Raw genomic sequence first — 15,033 nt, 5'->3', positions numbered from 1 at the left:
TGCCAAATGGTGCTGGCCACTGAGAATGGTTCCAATTATGTAACTGTTTCCTGCAAGGTGAAGCAGAACAGTCCATCTTTACTGTTTATGTCAACTGGGCCTTGATGCGAGGTTGGTATTAAAGATACAAGAACAGAAGCAAAGTGACAACCCCACGCAACAGTAAATGAACACTCGGTTTTTAAGTTTGCAGAGGGTACAGTTGTGACTTTCTTGACCAGAGGAAGTGTAGAAACAGTGGCATAGTGTGGGGGGTGCAGGGGGGCCCAGCCGCACCGGGCGCAACATCTGGGGCGCGCGCGCTCGCAGCTCTCTCCCCCTACCTGGCTCACTCAGGGTTAGGGGGCGCAAATTACTTGCCTTGCCCCGGGTGCTGACAACCCACGCTACGCCACTGTGTAGAAAGTCAATGTTTCAAGGTTAACGGGCCCAATGACAGGATCAAAAAATAATAATTGATGGATAAATCTATGAGTAAGTATGCAATGTGGTTGTGTCAGCAGTATATCCGTTTTAAAGCAACTCTATAATGAGTAGTTTTACAAACACTTCATCAGTCACTTTTTAATCTCTTTCCCTGTGCTTAAAAACAGCCATTTTCACTCTCCTGTTTTGTAATATATATATATTTGTAATCAGTTTACAATGACTTGGTTTGCGAAATTTACTTACCAAAATAAATGGTAATGAATTTCATTCTGCCGAATGAGGCTTGTGCCTCTGGAACGTGTGTCTGATTTTTAAGCTCGGAAATTGGATTTTGAAATGTCTTCCCACCTGTCTGCACAAACTAATCCCTTTATACAAATAGAAAGAGCAACGATTTCCATGGAACAAGGGCCTAAAGTGGTTCCAAGAGAACAGAGGAGAAAGAGAGATGGAGGGGAAAAACAATGAAATTTCGAGAACTTTGAATTACCCCCTTGCTCTATAAGGAGGGATTATTGTTCAGTTGCAGAGCAGACACTAGAAACAGGGCATCAAGTCAGTGCAGTTCACATTTAAAGTTGAACCTATCTCATTTGTTCTTTGCAAAACAATATGCAGACTGAAACAAAGCGAAAACAGGCATCTTTTGAAATCCGCAGTCTTCCAAATTGTTGCAAAGCAGTTCTCCAGCCAAGTAATGGACACAAGAATGCATAACTTGTAGACCAGGCTTCTTCAACCTTGGCCCTCCAGATGTTGTGAGACTACAATTCCCAGCATCCCTGACCACTGGTCCTGCTAGCTAGGGATCATGGGAGTTGTAGGCCAAAAACATCTGGGGGGGGTGCCAAGGTTGAGGAAGCCTGTACTAGGGGAACGTGTCAGATTCACATATGTGTGAAAATAACCACACAAAGATGCATAATGCTAGAGGGAAAAATAGCTTGTGACCGTGCACACATTAGGCTTTTTTTTTTGCATGCAATTTTTCCTATCAGGAGAAATTTGCAGTAAAATGCTGATGAATTCTCATTAAGTGCTTAAAAATAAATAAATCACAAAGTGATGCAGAATCATAGAGACCTGAATTTAAGAATGAGAAAATTGAGAAAACAAGGGGTGGAGACGAAACTTAAGGTTTTGACTGCCCCTAGTGGATGCTTTCCAGTATTGGTTGAAAACAAAAGCTGCTTTCACCCGTCCCAATATCCCATGTATGGGTAGTAAAAAGCAGGGAGTCATTCAGGTGATTTTTCTGGTCTCTCTCTGGGATGATGAGAGTTGTAGTCCAACAACAGTTCAGCTCACATTTATAGACCAATCTACCTAATTCACACTTTTTGAAACAAATTGAACTGCAGCCACCCTTTGAACCTTTGCAGTGCGGTTCTCCTGCCATGCAGTGTGTACAAAAAATGCATATACGAGGATAAAAATGCATATATTAGCGAAAATAACTTGCAGAAATAAAAGCAAAAGAAGAGCCTGCTGGATCAGGCCGAGGCTCCATCCTGTTCTCACAGTAACTGACCAGATGTCCCAAAGGGAAGACCGCAAGGAGCACCTGAGGGCAGCAACACTCTTCTGACCTACGATTCCAATCAACTGGTATTCTGTGGAGGAAGAACACGATATTAGGGAATATTATATCACATTATGCATTGCATTAGGATTATATACAGTATATGCATCATATTAGGGAACATTGATTTGCAAAAAAAAGGCTATACAGTATTAGGCAAAACATGTATGTTAGGAGAAATTTGCACCAAACGATGGTGAATTTTCAGTGGGGCTTTTCTTTAAAAAGCAATTGTTCTTATGCTGATGTGGAAATGCGGTGAACTGAAGGTTTATTTATTTGTTTTGTTTTTTGAAGTTTATTTAATCATATTTTTTTTGGTTTTAAAAAATGAGAAGGTTTAAAAATTGAGAAAATGTAAGAAATCAAAATTGACATATTCACCCATCCCTTCCTGTTTGGACTTTAATATTCTTTCTTGTCAAATGCTCTGAAAAAACCTTGAGGGTTTTTTTTTGGGGGGGGGGTGAGTTTACATTTGACGCCCAAACATCCAAGTGGCTTTCTAAGCAACCTGGTGGGGTTTCATGAGCCACTAGTAGAATATGCCAATACGATCCTTCAGAGATTCCTGAGTGGTCAAGGCATGCGTTTGGTTTCAGAATCTAATCTGAGCATCTTTGAGAAAAGCATTGCTGATGTCTGACATGATGGCTCTCAGATCTTACAAATTTCATAAAGCTACACGGAGGGGGGGGAGGGAAGGAGAGAGAGGGGGAGAGAGGCGAATAAATTAATGGAAGAACATGCATGATTTAGATTTGCCAGTTACCAAAATAACCCAGCATGCATAATGAAAATGTTATTTTCATAATCAAGAAGTTGTGATTTATGATTTATAAATCATACTTAGGATAGTAACCCTACGCCACATGCTCCTCAGCTGACCGTTTTTAAGCTGCCTTTCCTTGCAAGGGGTTTATGCCATAAACTTCATGGAGGACAGATTTTCTACCTTCCTTTATTGTTCTGTGGATTCACTATCCACTCCTTCTGAATCATGGATTACAAAGCGGAATATAATTCCCTTGATTCCAGTGTTCAGGCACTGAGTGCCATTTCTTCAGTAGCAGCCAGCATGGGGTGGTGGTGAGTTTGGGGCTGAGTGGGCACAGCAGTGGAGCCAATCGAAATGATTCAAAATCCCACCTTTATCCCTTATATACCCAGTCGGTCACTGTGGTCTGAAGGAAAGCTTCTCTGGCAATAATCTCAGAAGCCCACTCCATAATAGTTCAGAGTAGGGCCTTCAGTGTGGTTGCCCCTGATCTGTGGAACAGCATTCCTATTGAGACAGGCACCTACTACATGTACTTTCTGGAAACAATTGAATATTTTTTTTTGTTCTGATCAGACTTTTCCAGGTGGTTGGATGTCTTTCTGCCATAGGGGTCTATTTTGTATAATTTTAGTTTACTTTCGTTTTTAAAATATATTTCATGTGTGTGTTTTAAACAACCCAACTCTATCTGTTGATGGATGGCCATCCTGACTCGGCCCCAGACACACTGACCAGATGTTTGGAAGCTGTGGCTGGATGGTTACGTGGGAGCCGGTTGAAGCTAAATCCTTCGAAGACAGAGGTCCTGTGGCTGGGACGGGGCGATATGGGATTGGGGGGGCAACTCCCATCTCTTGCGGGGGCGCAATTAGTGCCAGCACCGTCCGTTAAGAGTTTGGGTGTAATCTTCGACACCTCCCTTTCCATGGAGGCGCAGATTGCAGCTATAACAAAGGCGGCATTTTTCCATCTCCGCCAAGCTAAGCAGTTGGCTCCTTACCTCTCTCGCCCTGACCTAGCCACTGTGATCCACGCGACGGTCACCTCCAGACTGGATTATTGTAACTCGCTCTATGTGGGGCTGCCCTTGAGACTGACCCAGAAACTCCAGCGGGTGCAGAATGCTGCAGCGAGACTCCTTACGAGGTCTTCGCTGCGAGATCACATTCACCCGGTGCTATACCAGCTGCACTGGCTCCCGGTGGAGTACAGGATCAGGTTTAAGGTGCTGGTTTTAACCTTTAAAGCCCTATATGGCCTAGGACCCTCGTACCTACGGGACCGCCTCTCCTGGTATGCCCCACAGAGAAACCTACGGTCTTCAAATAAAAACATCTTGAAGGTCCCAGGCCACAGAGAAGTTAGGCTGGCCTCAACTAGAGCCAGGGCTTTTTCGGCTGTGGCTCCGATCTGGTGGAACACTCTGTCACAAGAGACCAGGGCCCTGCGGGACTTGACATCCTTCCGCAGGGCCTGCAAGACAGAGCTGTTCCACCAGGCCTTTGGCCAGGGCACAGCCTGACTCCCTCCCTCGGCAATCTTCGCAGAGCTCTGGCCCAATGGTTGCTAGTGGCTTGAATTAATTAATTTTTATAATGAATGATTTTAGAATGTTGTTTATGTTGTACTTTTGTACTGTTTTAGTGTTGTTAGCCGCCCTGAGCCCGGCTTCGGCTGGGGAGGGCGGGATATAAATAAAATTTATTATTATTATTATTATTATTTTTAAAAGATAATTCAGGACTCCACAATCCAGGGAGAGATTCACAGGAGGAGAATTTTGTAACCTTCCGTATGACTCACAGCCACTGTCCTAATCAAGCAGGCACTTCTTGTTTTCTTATAGCAGCAGAGATAGAAGATAGTCATTGAAACTAGTAGTCACTAATAGTCTAATCCTGTGTCAAAGCCATCCAACTTGGTAGTCATCACTACCTCTTTGGGGAGTGAATTCCTTTGGAAACCCCCAAGCAGGGCCTGAGTGCCATAGGTCTCTTCCATTCTTGTTCCCTATGCTGCCTCTCATCTTGGAGGTAAAATACAGCTATAATGACTAACAGCCATTGGTAGAATCATTCTCCATGGATTTCTCCAACTTTCACCGTTCCTCTTTAATATTATCCATCCTTTGCACATTCCTCCACTGCAGGATTTAGCCTGTTCTTGGGCCAAATTCTTTTTTTTATTTTTCCCTTTTTAAATAATGCTCAATTTGCTCTCCAAATGTATTTGGGGGACAGCCACTCTGTGAACAGCTGACATTGAACTTCTAAGCTTTTGCTTGACCTGTGTTCCCATCAGTCACATTGAAAGTACCCTTCATGTCTGGAGTGTTCAGAAATAAGGAGTTCTCGGAATACGCCCTCGTAGGTTTACAGTAAATCTTTGGCAAGGGGTGGGGACTACAGAAAGAAATGTCTGTGCTCTGTTGCACATGCATTAGAAATAAAAAATGAGCTGTGCCATTATTTGCCTAAGCACGAATATGATGTACACATTTGTCTTTTTCAGTGTGGATTAATGCCAGTGTGTGTGTGTGTGTGTGTGTGTGTGTGTGTGTGTGTTCCAGGTTTAATGGAAAGAGCAGAAAAGGTGCTAAGGAGATGACACAGTGTTCAAAAATCAATAGCACTTTGAATCGGTTTGTGCTTACCTGGAACGATGCTTTTGGCTTTCAGTGGTCTGTGTTCCATGTCATTAATTACTCTCCGAAAACCCAAAAGCTTTTTTGGTCAATTTTAAATTGTCAGTTCAAGGAAGGAAGGTCGTCCTTCTTGCTCCACATCTTACCAGATGTGCGGAAAAATCTGAAGAGAGATTTTGCTACACCAAGCTTCAGTGCAATGGGATCTTCACAAGGCATCTTGTGGAATGAGAAATGTCCCCAGACCCAGGGGAATGGAAGATGTTGAGGGGTGTGTGAGTGTGTGCAGAACCTAGCCTACAAAACCAAAATTTATGTTCATTGCTCTGCCAACCTTTGCCTCTGTCCCTACCCAGCCCTGGCATCTGGCCCCTAAAAGGTTGCCCAGAAGAGAATGAGGCCCTCAGATTGAAAAAAAAAAATGTTCTCCACCCTGTCAAAACACATAATTTCAGCAACTACATCAACCGGGACAAAAGAAGAACTCTTTCCTCCTGTGGTTTCCATCATCTGGTATTCAGGAGCATTACTTCCTCAAGCCCAGAAAAGAGGAGACAGAGAAGAGATATGACAGCCATCCTTAAATATCTGATGGGCTGTCAACATTGCTTTCTCCTGCTCCAGTGGGTAGGACCCAAACCAATGGATTCAAGTTATAAGAAAGGATATTTGGACTATACATTAGGAAGAACATTCTGAGGGGGAAAGCTGTTTGACAGTGGAATGGACTGCCTCGGAAGGTGGTCAATCGACAAAAGGTATTTGAGAGCAGAAGCAGTAAAGGAAGCAGTAAAGCAGTCTAGAAATGTTGTGAAATGCTGGAAAGCTGCAGAATCATTCAGCATGCTGAATCACTGTGACTCATCTTGAGGATGACTCATTCTCTGTATAAGTATTGTATCTGCTTGCAGGCAGACTCAGTCAGTCAGTCAGTTTCTGTCTGTGTATGTGTGTGTGTGTGTGGTGGAGCCTGTGCTCTGTGAAACCTGTGCCCAATGGAAACTCTGTGTATGCCCTGAAGCTAGTTTAATCTTCTGTTCGCTATATTGTTATTTGCAAACAAGTTTACTTTAACTCAGTAAAGCTTTTATTCTTTTACTGAAGAAGACTCTGTGTTATTAATTTACGCTGCGCATCAGATTCTCCTTCATTGGAGGTTTCTAAGCAGACTTTGGACGGTCATCTGTCAGGGATGTTTTAGTTGTGATCCCCGCATTGTAGAGGGTTGAAGTAGATGATCCTTGAGTCCCTTGCGACTCTACAATTCTATTATTCTCTGTGGAGACACAGCACAGCCATCATTGCCAGGAACCACTGATAGCCTTCTCCTCCGTGAATTTGTCTAAGTCTGATCCCTCACTCCAGTGTTATAAATATGTGGTAGAGAGCCCCAATGAGCGACCTAGCTGTGGCATTCTGCAGCAGCTGCAGCTTTCAAGCCAACCTGAATGGTAACCTCGCATAGGGAGCTTGACAGTAATCCAGTCATGAGGTTACCAACACACGAAGCACGGTCGCTAGGCTATCCCTGTTATCACTCTGCACTTTTAATCATCACTTCTCCAGCCAGTCTTTCTTGCCTTTCAGTTCAAGTACCACTGTGGCCAAGCGAAGCAAGTTCAACTGGGATCAGCGGGTTAATCACTAGCTGGTTCCCGACAGACCAGAGGGAAACGCTTAACATCCATTCTAATGTGCTCATTGCCCAAACAATCCTTTTATTACGAGGCACAATTAATCTGCAGAAAGAAGGTGATAATTTATAGGTGGGAAATAAACAGAAGTGGGTTGTAATGGTTTATAAATTACAACAGTTCATTCAGAACTCAGAGGTGGAAAATTAAAATGGCGTTGCACTCCTTCTCCCCAAGTGAACTTGAATTTTATATGACTGATGGCAGATGTGCAGTCTTCGGCTCTCAGGGATCAGCTCTGGGAGAAGTTGATTTTGCTTCAAGCAAAAATTTAGGGTAAATTCCCATGGTTCCTAGGGAAGTGGGAACCACTCTTAGAATTGTTGCACCATTGTGAGGGGTAGGGGATATCTTAACAGCTCTCAGTAGCCTTAACAAACTACAGCTCCCAGGGTTCTTTAGGGGGGGATCATTACTGCTAAAAGTGGTACAGCACTGCTTTAAATGTATAGCGCAGATGTGGCCTCACATTGGACACAACCATAGTTCATCTCTCATTTTTGCCCAACACAACATTTTAAGGCAAATTAGTGGAGATATCCACGTTAGCCTGCTACAGTGAAAATGACAGAGTGCCCCCTGACACCTTGAAAGCTAACAGATTGAGGGTAATATTTGCTTTCATGGGCCAGAACAAATATTATACAAATATTTGTACCCCCCCAATAAAGGAGTCATTCAAAGACACCTACCAAATATAAAACACCAAGCATCAAAATATCCATCATGAATTGCCAGACTACTAGCAGCATCAAAGAGCCAAAACTATCAACCAACCAACCAATTGGTTAAATAAAACAGGAACAGAATCAAAATGTTTTTTAAAGAGAACTATTTTCCATCACTGCTGGGACACAAATAGAGAGGAAGATAGCTTAACCTCACAAGGCAGGGAGTTCCACAGGTGTGGTGCTGCCACGGAGAATGCCCTGTTTGCATTGATCTTGCCTTAGAAGGCAATGGAACACATGAGAGGGGCAAAACAGCTGGTTTTAAAAGATGGGCAATTTCCATAAGGGGATATGGTCCTACAAGGGCTTTAGAGGTAACGTTTTGTTATTAGGGATACATATTGCTGGACCGTAAAGAAGGCTGATCGCCGAAGAATTGATGTTTTTGAATTATGGTGCTGGAGGAGACTCTTGAGAGTCCCATGGACTGCAAGAAGATCAAACCTCCCCATTCTTAAGGAAATCAGCCCTGAGTGCTCACTGGAAGGACAGATCCTGAAGCTGAGGCTCCAATACTTTGGCCACCTCATGAGAAGAGAAGACTCCCTGGAAAAGACCCTGATGCTGGGAAAGATTGAGGGCTCAAGGAGAAGGGGACGACAGAGGACGAGATGGTTGGACAGTGTTCTCGAAGCTACGAACATGAGTTTGACCAAACTGCGGGAGGCAGTGGAAGACAGGAGTGCCTGGTCCATGGGGTCACGAAGAGTCGGACATGACTAAAAAACTAAACAACAACAACAAATTTCTCATATATCTTCCATAAACGTAATTGGTTCCTTCCTTCCTTCCTTCCTTCCTTCCTTCCTTCCTTCCTTCCTTCCTTCCTTCCTTCCTTCCTTCCTTCCTTCCTTTTCTCTTTTATCTGAATGGACAAACAATAGTTTGCAGCTGATAATTAAACAATGTTTTGAAATCATGGTTTGTCCCATGGTGGTTTACCATGTCATCTGAATTTTTGATTTTGTGATGCAGAGGTGCTCATTTTGTGATGCTTTATGGTTCTTGGTGTTGTAAGATACTTTGAGCATTTTTTGTTTGTGGAAAGTCAGCATATAAATAAATTGATGATTTGGCAAGCCACAGTTATGTCTGGTTCTTTGTCTCTGGAGTGTGTGGTATATAGATGGGAACTGAAAGCAGACAAGCAGCTCTAAAATAAAAGCTTGTTTCTAGATTATAGTTAACACAAACAGTGATTTGGCGTGATTTCTGAATAGGGACATTAATAAGTACAGTAGACTTAACTCCTCCCACAACAATGAGACTAATAAGAATATTCAGAGTTATGTCATTTGTAAATAACAAATAAATGAATTTTCCACCCATCTCTTAGGAAGCATATTTCACACTATTGTTATGTCTGGCAATTTGCTATGCAAGGTACATTGTGTATTGATTTTTCAATTTACAGCTTTGATAAGACTTGAGAAATGTTTTAGTTCTTAATCCTCCATACTTATTGCAAGAGGGGTAGAGAAGGGGATATGCTTGAAAATGAAGAGATTTTTGATGCTTCTTTCGTGTCAGCAGAATTTTTCTCAGCTAATTGAATTTTTCATATACTGCAGTAGACACTCTCTGCAACTTCAACTTTCCTCATTACAGGGTTGTTTTTGCAGAACACAGAGAAATTTGTCCAAAGGGAAGAATGTGATTTCAAAGGTCAATTTCCATTTAAGTGGGTCTGGGAACTGGCTGGCTTCTCTGCCTCTGAGACTACCCTTTTGTTTTCACATCCTATATAAAATGTCGGCATTTGTATTTCCATTGGGTCTTTTCCTGAGTGGGGAACCTTTGGGCATTCCAGATGTTGCTGGACTCTGAAACTTAGCATCCTTGACCATGGGTAGGCAAACTAAGGCCTGGGGGCTGGATCCGGCCCAATCGCCTTCTAAATCTGGCTTGCGGACAGTCTGGGAATCAACGTGTTTTTACATGAGTAGAATGTGTCCTTTTATTTAAAATGCATCTCTGGGTTATTTGTGGGGCATAGGAACTCGTTCATTCCCCCCCCCATATAGTCCGGCCCCCCACAAGGTCTGAGGGACAGCGGACCGGCCCCCTGCTAAAAAAGTTTCCTGACCCCTGATCCTTGACCATCAGCCATGCAGGTGGGATCAATTGGCATTGACATTCAAACATATTAAAGGTTGCTGGTTCTCCATCCCTGCCATATTGGAAAGCTGTGACAATGTCCCCCTGCTTTGCTGGTGCCCTGACCATGTTCTTAGTCTGCCCATTGGGCAATCCAGCATTGCATGTAGAGTTGCATCAGACCTACTTATGCAAGGGTTTCTGCTTGCACAACTGAACTTCCTCCCCTTCTTCCTCTGCCCAGCTCCCTAATTTTTTTCTGGGGGTTCATTCAACTGTCTGGAGCATAATTGAGGGGGAGGGCACACAGGAAATGGAAGTGAAGTTCCATCGCAGAAGGAGAAGTCCTTCTGTGAATGGGATGACTTTGTTGGCTACAACCTGTAACATATTTGTCTATTTTATTATAAATAAAAATATAGGGTTGTAGCCAACTAATTTCTACTCAGAGTAGACTGTTCAATATTAATAAAAGCTACTCATGTCCATTATTTTCAATAGGTCTACTCTGAGTAGGGCTAGCAATGGATAGTACCCATAATATCTTACAGATCGCTGTATGTGGGCGGTGTGTGTGTGTGTGTGTATGTGTGTGTGTGTGTGTCACCCTCTGTTTTCTAGCCAAACAATGCCAGATTTCTTCATCTTAATGACTCGTTTGGGACTTTACAGAACTTCAAAGGCTGTGAAGTGTCTTCAATCCTGAGAGGATTTTTTTGTTTTTTTAAGGGAGAGGGGTGACGTTACAATTTATTCTTGTAGGGATAGAGCACAGTTTACTTTCTTATTATTGCAGTGTAATATATCATCAAAGAAGAGATAAACAAATCTCTTCTGGATTAGTTTCTACCTCATTTATCTACTTTGTGCAAATTAACTATTGTCCTTGACATTCCGAGGTGAAACCCTTCAAAATCCTCAGCTGTTCCAGACATATCATCCTAATCCTTTCCAGCTCTACGGAACCCATCCATCTATTTGCTGCATTTGATTTATAGCCCATCCTACCCTAGTGGCTCAGGGTGGCCAGGGGCAGCTCAGCTGCTCCCAATTTAAAGACGAACCATTGCAAACCCATACCCCAAACCATGAGTTGAAAAGAACGTAATTCTTACAAAATTGTCCAATTCCGCAAAGCTCCCTCTTCTTATCTTAAAATAGCTCCCTTTGTTTTAGACTGTTGTTTTGCTTATTTTAACCAGCCTGTGTTTCTAAATTCATCAGTGCTGCAGCTATGGTACATATATACAATATACATACTGTGTAAACTGACTTCAGTAGTGTTTGATCCAAAGAGACAGCCTGGGTTGTAGCTAAGTAAATTCTGCTCAGAGTAGTTCTTATGTCCCCAGGGTTACAGATAACAGTAGGGACAGGGTTGGTGTGCCTGGTTTTGCAGGCACTGGATCCACATCACATCTTCTTTTTTGAGGAGGCAAGAATGATGGTATTTGTGTACTAGATGAAGTGCCTTTGCCAAACAAAGATTCTGAGGGGCGAAGATCTACTGAGTGTATGGACCAGGTCTCTGACCCTTAAAAGGTAGAAGATGAGAAAGCTTTTGTCAGATGCTGGATATCACTGTTCCTTTCCAAGTCAACTTATGTGATTTCCTAGCTATTAAATGATGCCATTGTTGATGGTGATATTAGCTGCAGAAAGACATGCACATACGCTCCAACATTTCTCTGACCAAAATAGAGATGTTCTATTCAATAATAATAAAAATAATAATAGTATTTATACCCTGTGTATCTGACTGGGTTGCCCCAGCCACTCGGGGCTGCTTCCAGGATGTATAAAAACATAATAAAACATTAAACATTAAAAAACTTTCCTATACAGGGTTGCCTTCAGATGTCTTCTAGAGGTTGTATAGTTACTTATCTCCTTGGCTCTGGGGTCGCATAACTCCATACCCTCCAATTTTTCTCTGATGAAAGTAGGGAAATTGTAAGGAAAAGTGGGACATTCCGGGATCAAATCAGAAACCAGGATGGCTTCTGTAAATCCGGGACTATCTCTGGAAAATTGGGACACATGGAGGGTCTGCATGGAGCACATCCAGTACAAGTGTCAAAACGCCTAATTTTTCATGTGTTTTTTCAAGTGTGCACATCCTCTTTTCCTCTTTCAGCAGAGCCTAAATCAACACCAGCCTCCAAATGCTGTGTCTCTGAGTGCCAGCTGGGAACCAAAATGAAGCTGTCACTGTTGCCCTAAAGGGAGAACGACAGCTCTGGCTTTCAATTAAAGGTTGGCAGCGCTGATCCAAGGCAGTCAAAACTGATCCGTGCTCCAAGGTGGCACACTGAATTCATGCCACAGATGAGAGATGGTGTGTGTGCGTTTGTGGTGTGATCAGAGACGATGACTAGTACACTTCTGACTATGAGGACAGCCACCTTAACTGGTCTGGGAAGTCAGAAGTCTGGGGAAATTTATGGACTGTCCTTCTGCTCTCCAAATTTCATGGCTGTGTCAGCTATCATTTGGCAATAAAACTTAATGAGGGAATAAGGAGAGCACAGATTCCATGTGTTACTTCAAAGTTCTACATTTGGACTGAGATGTAATTTCATTTTGAAGTAAGAGGACAGCAGAATACATATTTGCATTAAAAAAAATTATTCCCCCCTCACTGCATCTGAGGGGCTGTGTGATGCATCAAGGCCCATTTCCAATGGCTTTTCTAGGAGATCCAGTGGTGGTGTAGTGGTTAGAGTGTCGGTCTAGGACTTAGGAGACCAGGGTTCAAATCCCACTCGGCCATGAAGCCCACCTTGGGCTGGTCACCATCTCTCAACCAAACCTACATTATGGAGCTGTTGTGGGGATTAAATGAGGATGAGGAGAACCATGTCCGCCACCTTGGGCTCCTTCAAGAAAAATGTCGGGTATAAATGCAACAAACCAACAGAAAAATAAATAATGTCTGGTGGTTCTTCCTTCTTGGAACTATCTGGTTCAGTGGCCATGCTACCTGGTCATGAGAAAAATGATGAAGCAAGAAGCTGTGTCCAGTTTTGCCCTCTTTTCCTCTTTCCCGCTCACCCATTTTCTTTTCCACAGCATGCCTATGAACTAGTGTGATGCAGTGCTTTGAGAGTCAGACTAGAACTGGGAGCACCCAACTTCTAATCATCACTTAGCAATGTCCCATTTGGATTTCTGCTTTAGAACCCTATGGTGGCAACACTCTGCAGTGACTTTGGGCAAGCCACTATCTCTCAACTTAACCTACCTTATGTCACTTGCACATCATCTTTTAAAACTGTAAACATCAGGAATGATTATTTTCAAGGAAACCTTTCTCTTAGACCCTTGGTCCTCATCCTGAACTGAACAGAAGCCTATGTGTGTGCAACTTAACCAAGCATACCCTCTTACACTGTTTTTCTTGCCTTAATTTTCCTCCCTATCCCTCTGTATCACCCCCCCCATCCCTGAACTGCATTTTGGATGGTAAGCTTATCAGGGCAGAGACCTTCCCTTTTGTTCATTATCTTATAAAGCACCATGCACATTGATGATGTTCTATAAATATTAATTAGTGAAGTTAATGAATGAACTAATTAGAGAGAAAGTAAACAGATGAGTATGGAAACCAAGACCTATGGGGCCCTAGGTAATGCATTTCATACTACTACTACTACTAATAATAATTACAGGTTTGTTCGGGTGTATGTTATGATATCCAGGGCTGTCTTTACTCAGGGGTGCAAGGGATGCAAGGGGTGCGGGGCACCCGGGCGCCGAATTCTGGCTGAAGCTGCCTAAGCTCTTAACTATCTACCTGTTATGAAATAATAAATAATTTTGATCAGGCTGGAAAAACAAAATACAGATATACCTAGGTATTACTGAAATGTATACCTACTGCTTCACTAAAGGACTTTTGACCTTGTGTGCTCATTTACCAAAGGTGTGCTGTGAAAGCAGCGGCGCTTGTCATTCACAACAGCGCCATGCATGCGAAATTAGCTCTTACATCAAAATATTATGTTACGTATTGTATTGAGCTGCTATGCGGCAGCAGGGTCAGCGGCACCTTTGACAAGACTGATGTTTCTCCTAAGTAGGTGCCTAAACAATACTTACAAGTTTAAGTGTGGTGGTGTTGTATACTTAAGTATAAGTGTATTGTAAATAAATGAGCAAATAAAAAGTCTGTTTCTTTTTCCTCCCATATTTCGTAAACAAGAGATACTGTAAGGTGTAAGCATGGTGTCTGACATATGCATAATAAAAGTTAATTTGGGGGCTAAACTAAATTTGGGGGCACTGGGTGGATCTTTGCACTCCAGCAGTGCATATGCTAAAGACAGCGTTGGTGATATCCCAGTTGATCCCAGAACATTTCCCCCAGGTCTCAGCTTAAATCCATTTTTGTAGAAGAGTGCTATAGAGCAAACAATCAAATCACAGCACCTCCTGTTCTCACATGGGGAATTGTCATTTGTGGCAGCACCGATTTCAGAAAAATAGAAATAAAAACAAAAGACATTGCCACTGCCTATTGTGTATTAACTCTTTTTTGTTTTTGTTTCCAGATCTCTTTGCTTTGTGCCTCTCCCCACGGAGGAATTGTAGGTGTGTGGGTGGAGGAGACATCACAGATGAACAAGAGGAGAGTGACAAAGAAGAACATGCTCTTTCATGCTCAGAAGGTGCATTCCCCCCCACACACACTTGCCGGGACACCAATCCCATAAAATAAAGGTTGCAGATGATGACAACTGAGTTCACCGATGCTACTCGAACAATCATCAAAGTGTCTGAAAACAGCCATTAAACTCTTAGAACTTCAAGCTCAGAAATTTTCTCGCACTGATATCAAGGTGGAATCACTGCCAGGCCCACAATTAGTGAGGGCAATGTCATGTATCTGAGATTGTGACCTGATCACAAGGCTGGTAAGAGCTAGTTCAAGGAGAAACTAATAGCTCCATTTAAGGTACAAGGAGGGTTCTGAAGCTTATAGTGAGCAGTGGGTTGAGTAAGTAGTATTTCATGTCCTGGGAGGAGGTGGTTGGTAGAGGAGGAACAGTTGACATATATTTGCTTATAGAGTG

This window comes from Podarcis liolepis (genome assembly GCF_965112155.1).
Source record: "Podarcis liolepis genome assembly, chromosome: 7".
NCBI lineage: Eukaryota > Metazoa > Chordata > Lepidosauria > Squamata > Lacertidae > Podarcis > Podarcis liolepis.
The sequence above is the reverse complement of the archived record's forward strand: the minus strand, read 5'-3'. Positions refer to the sequence as shown.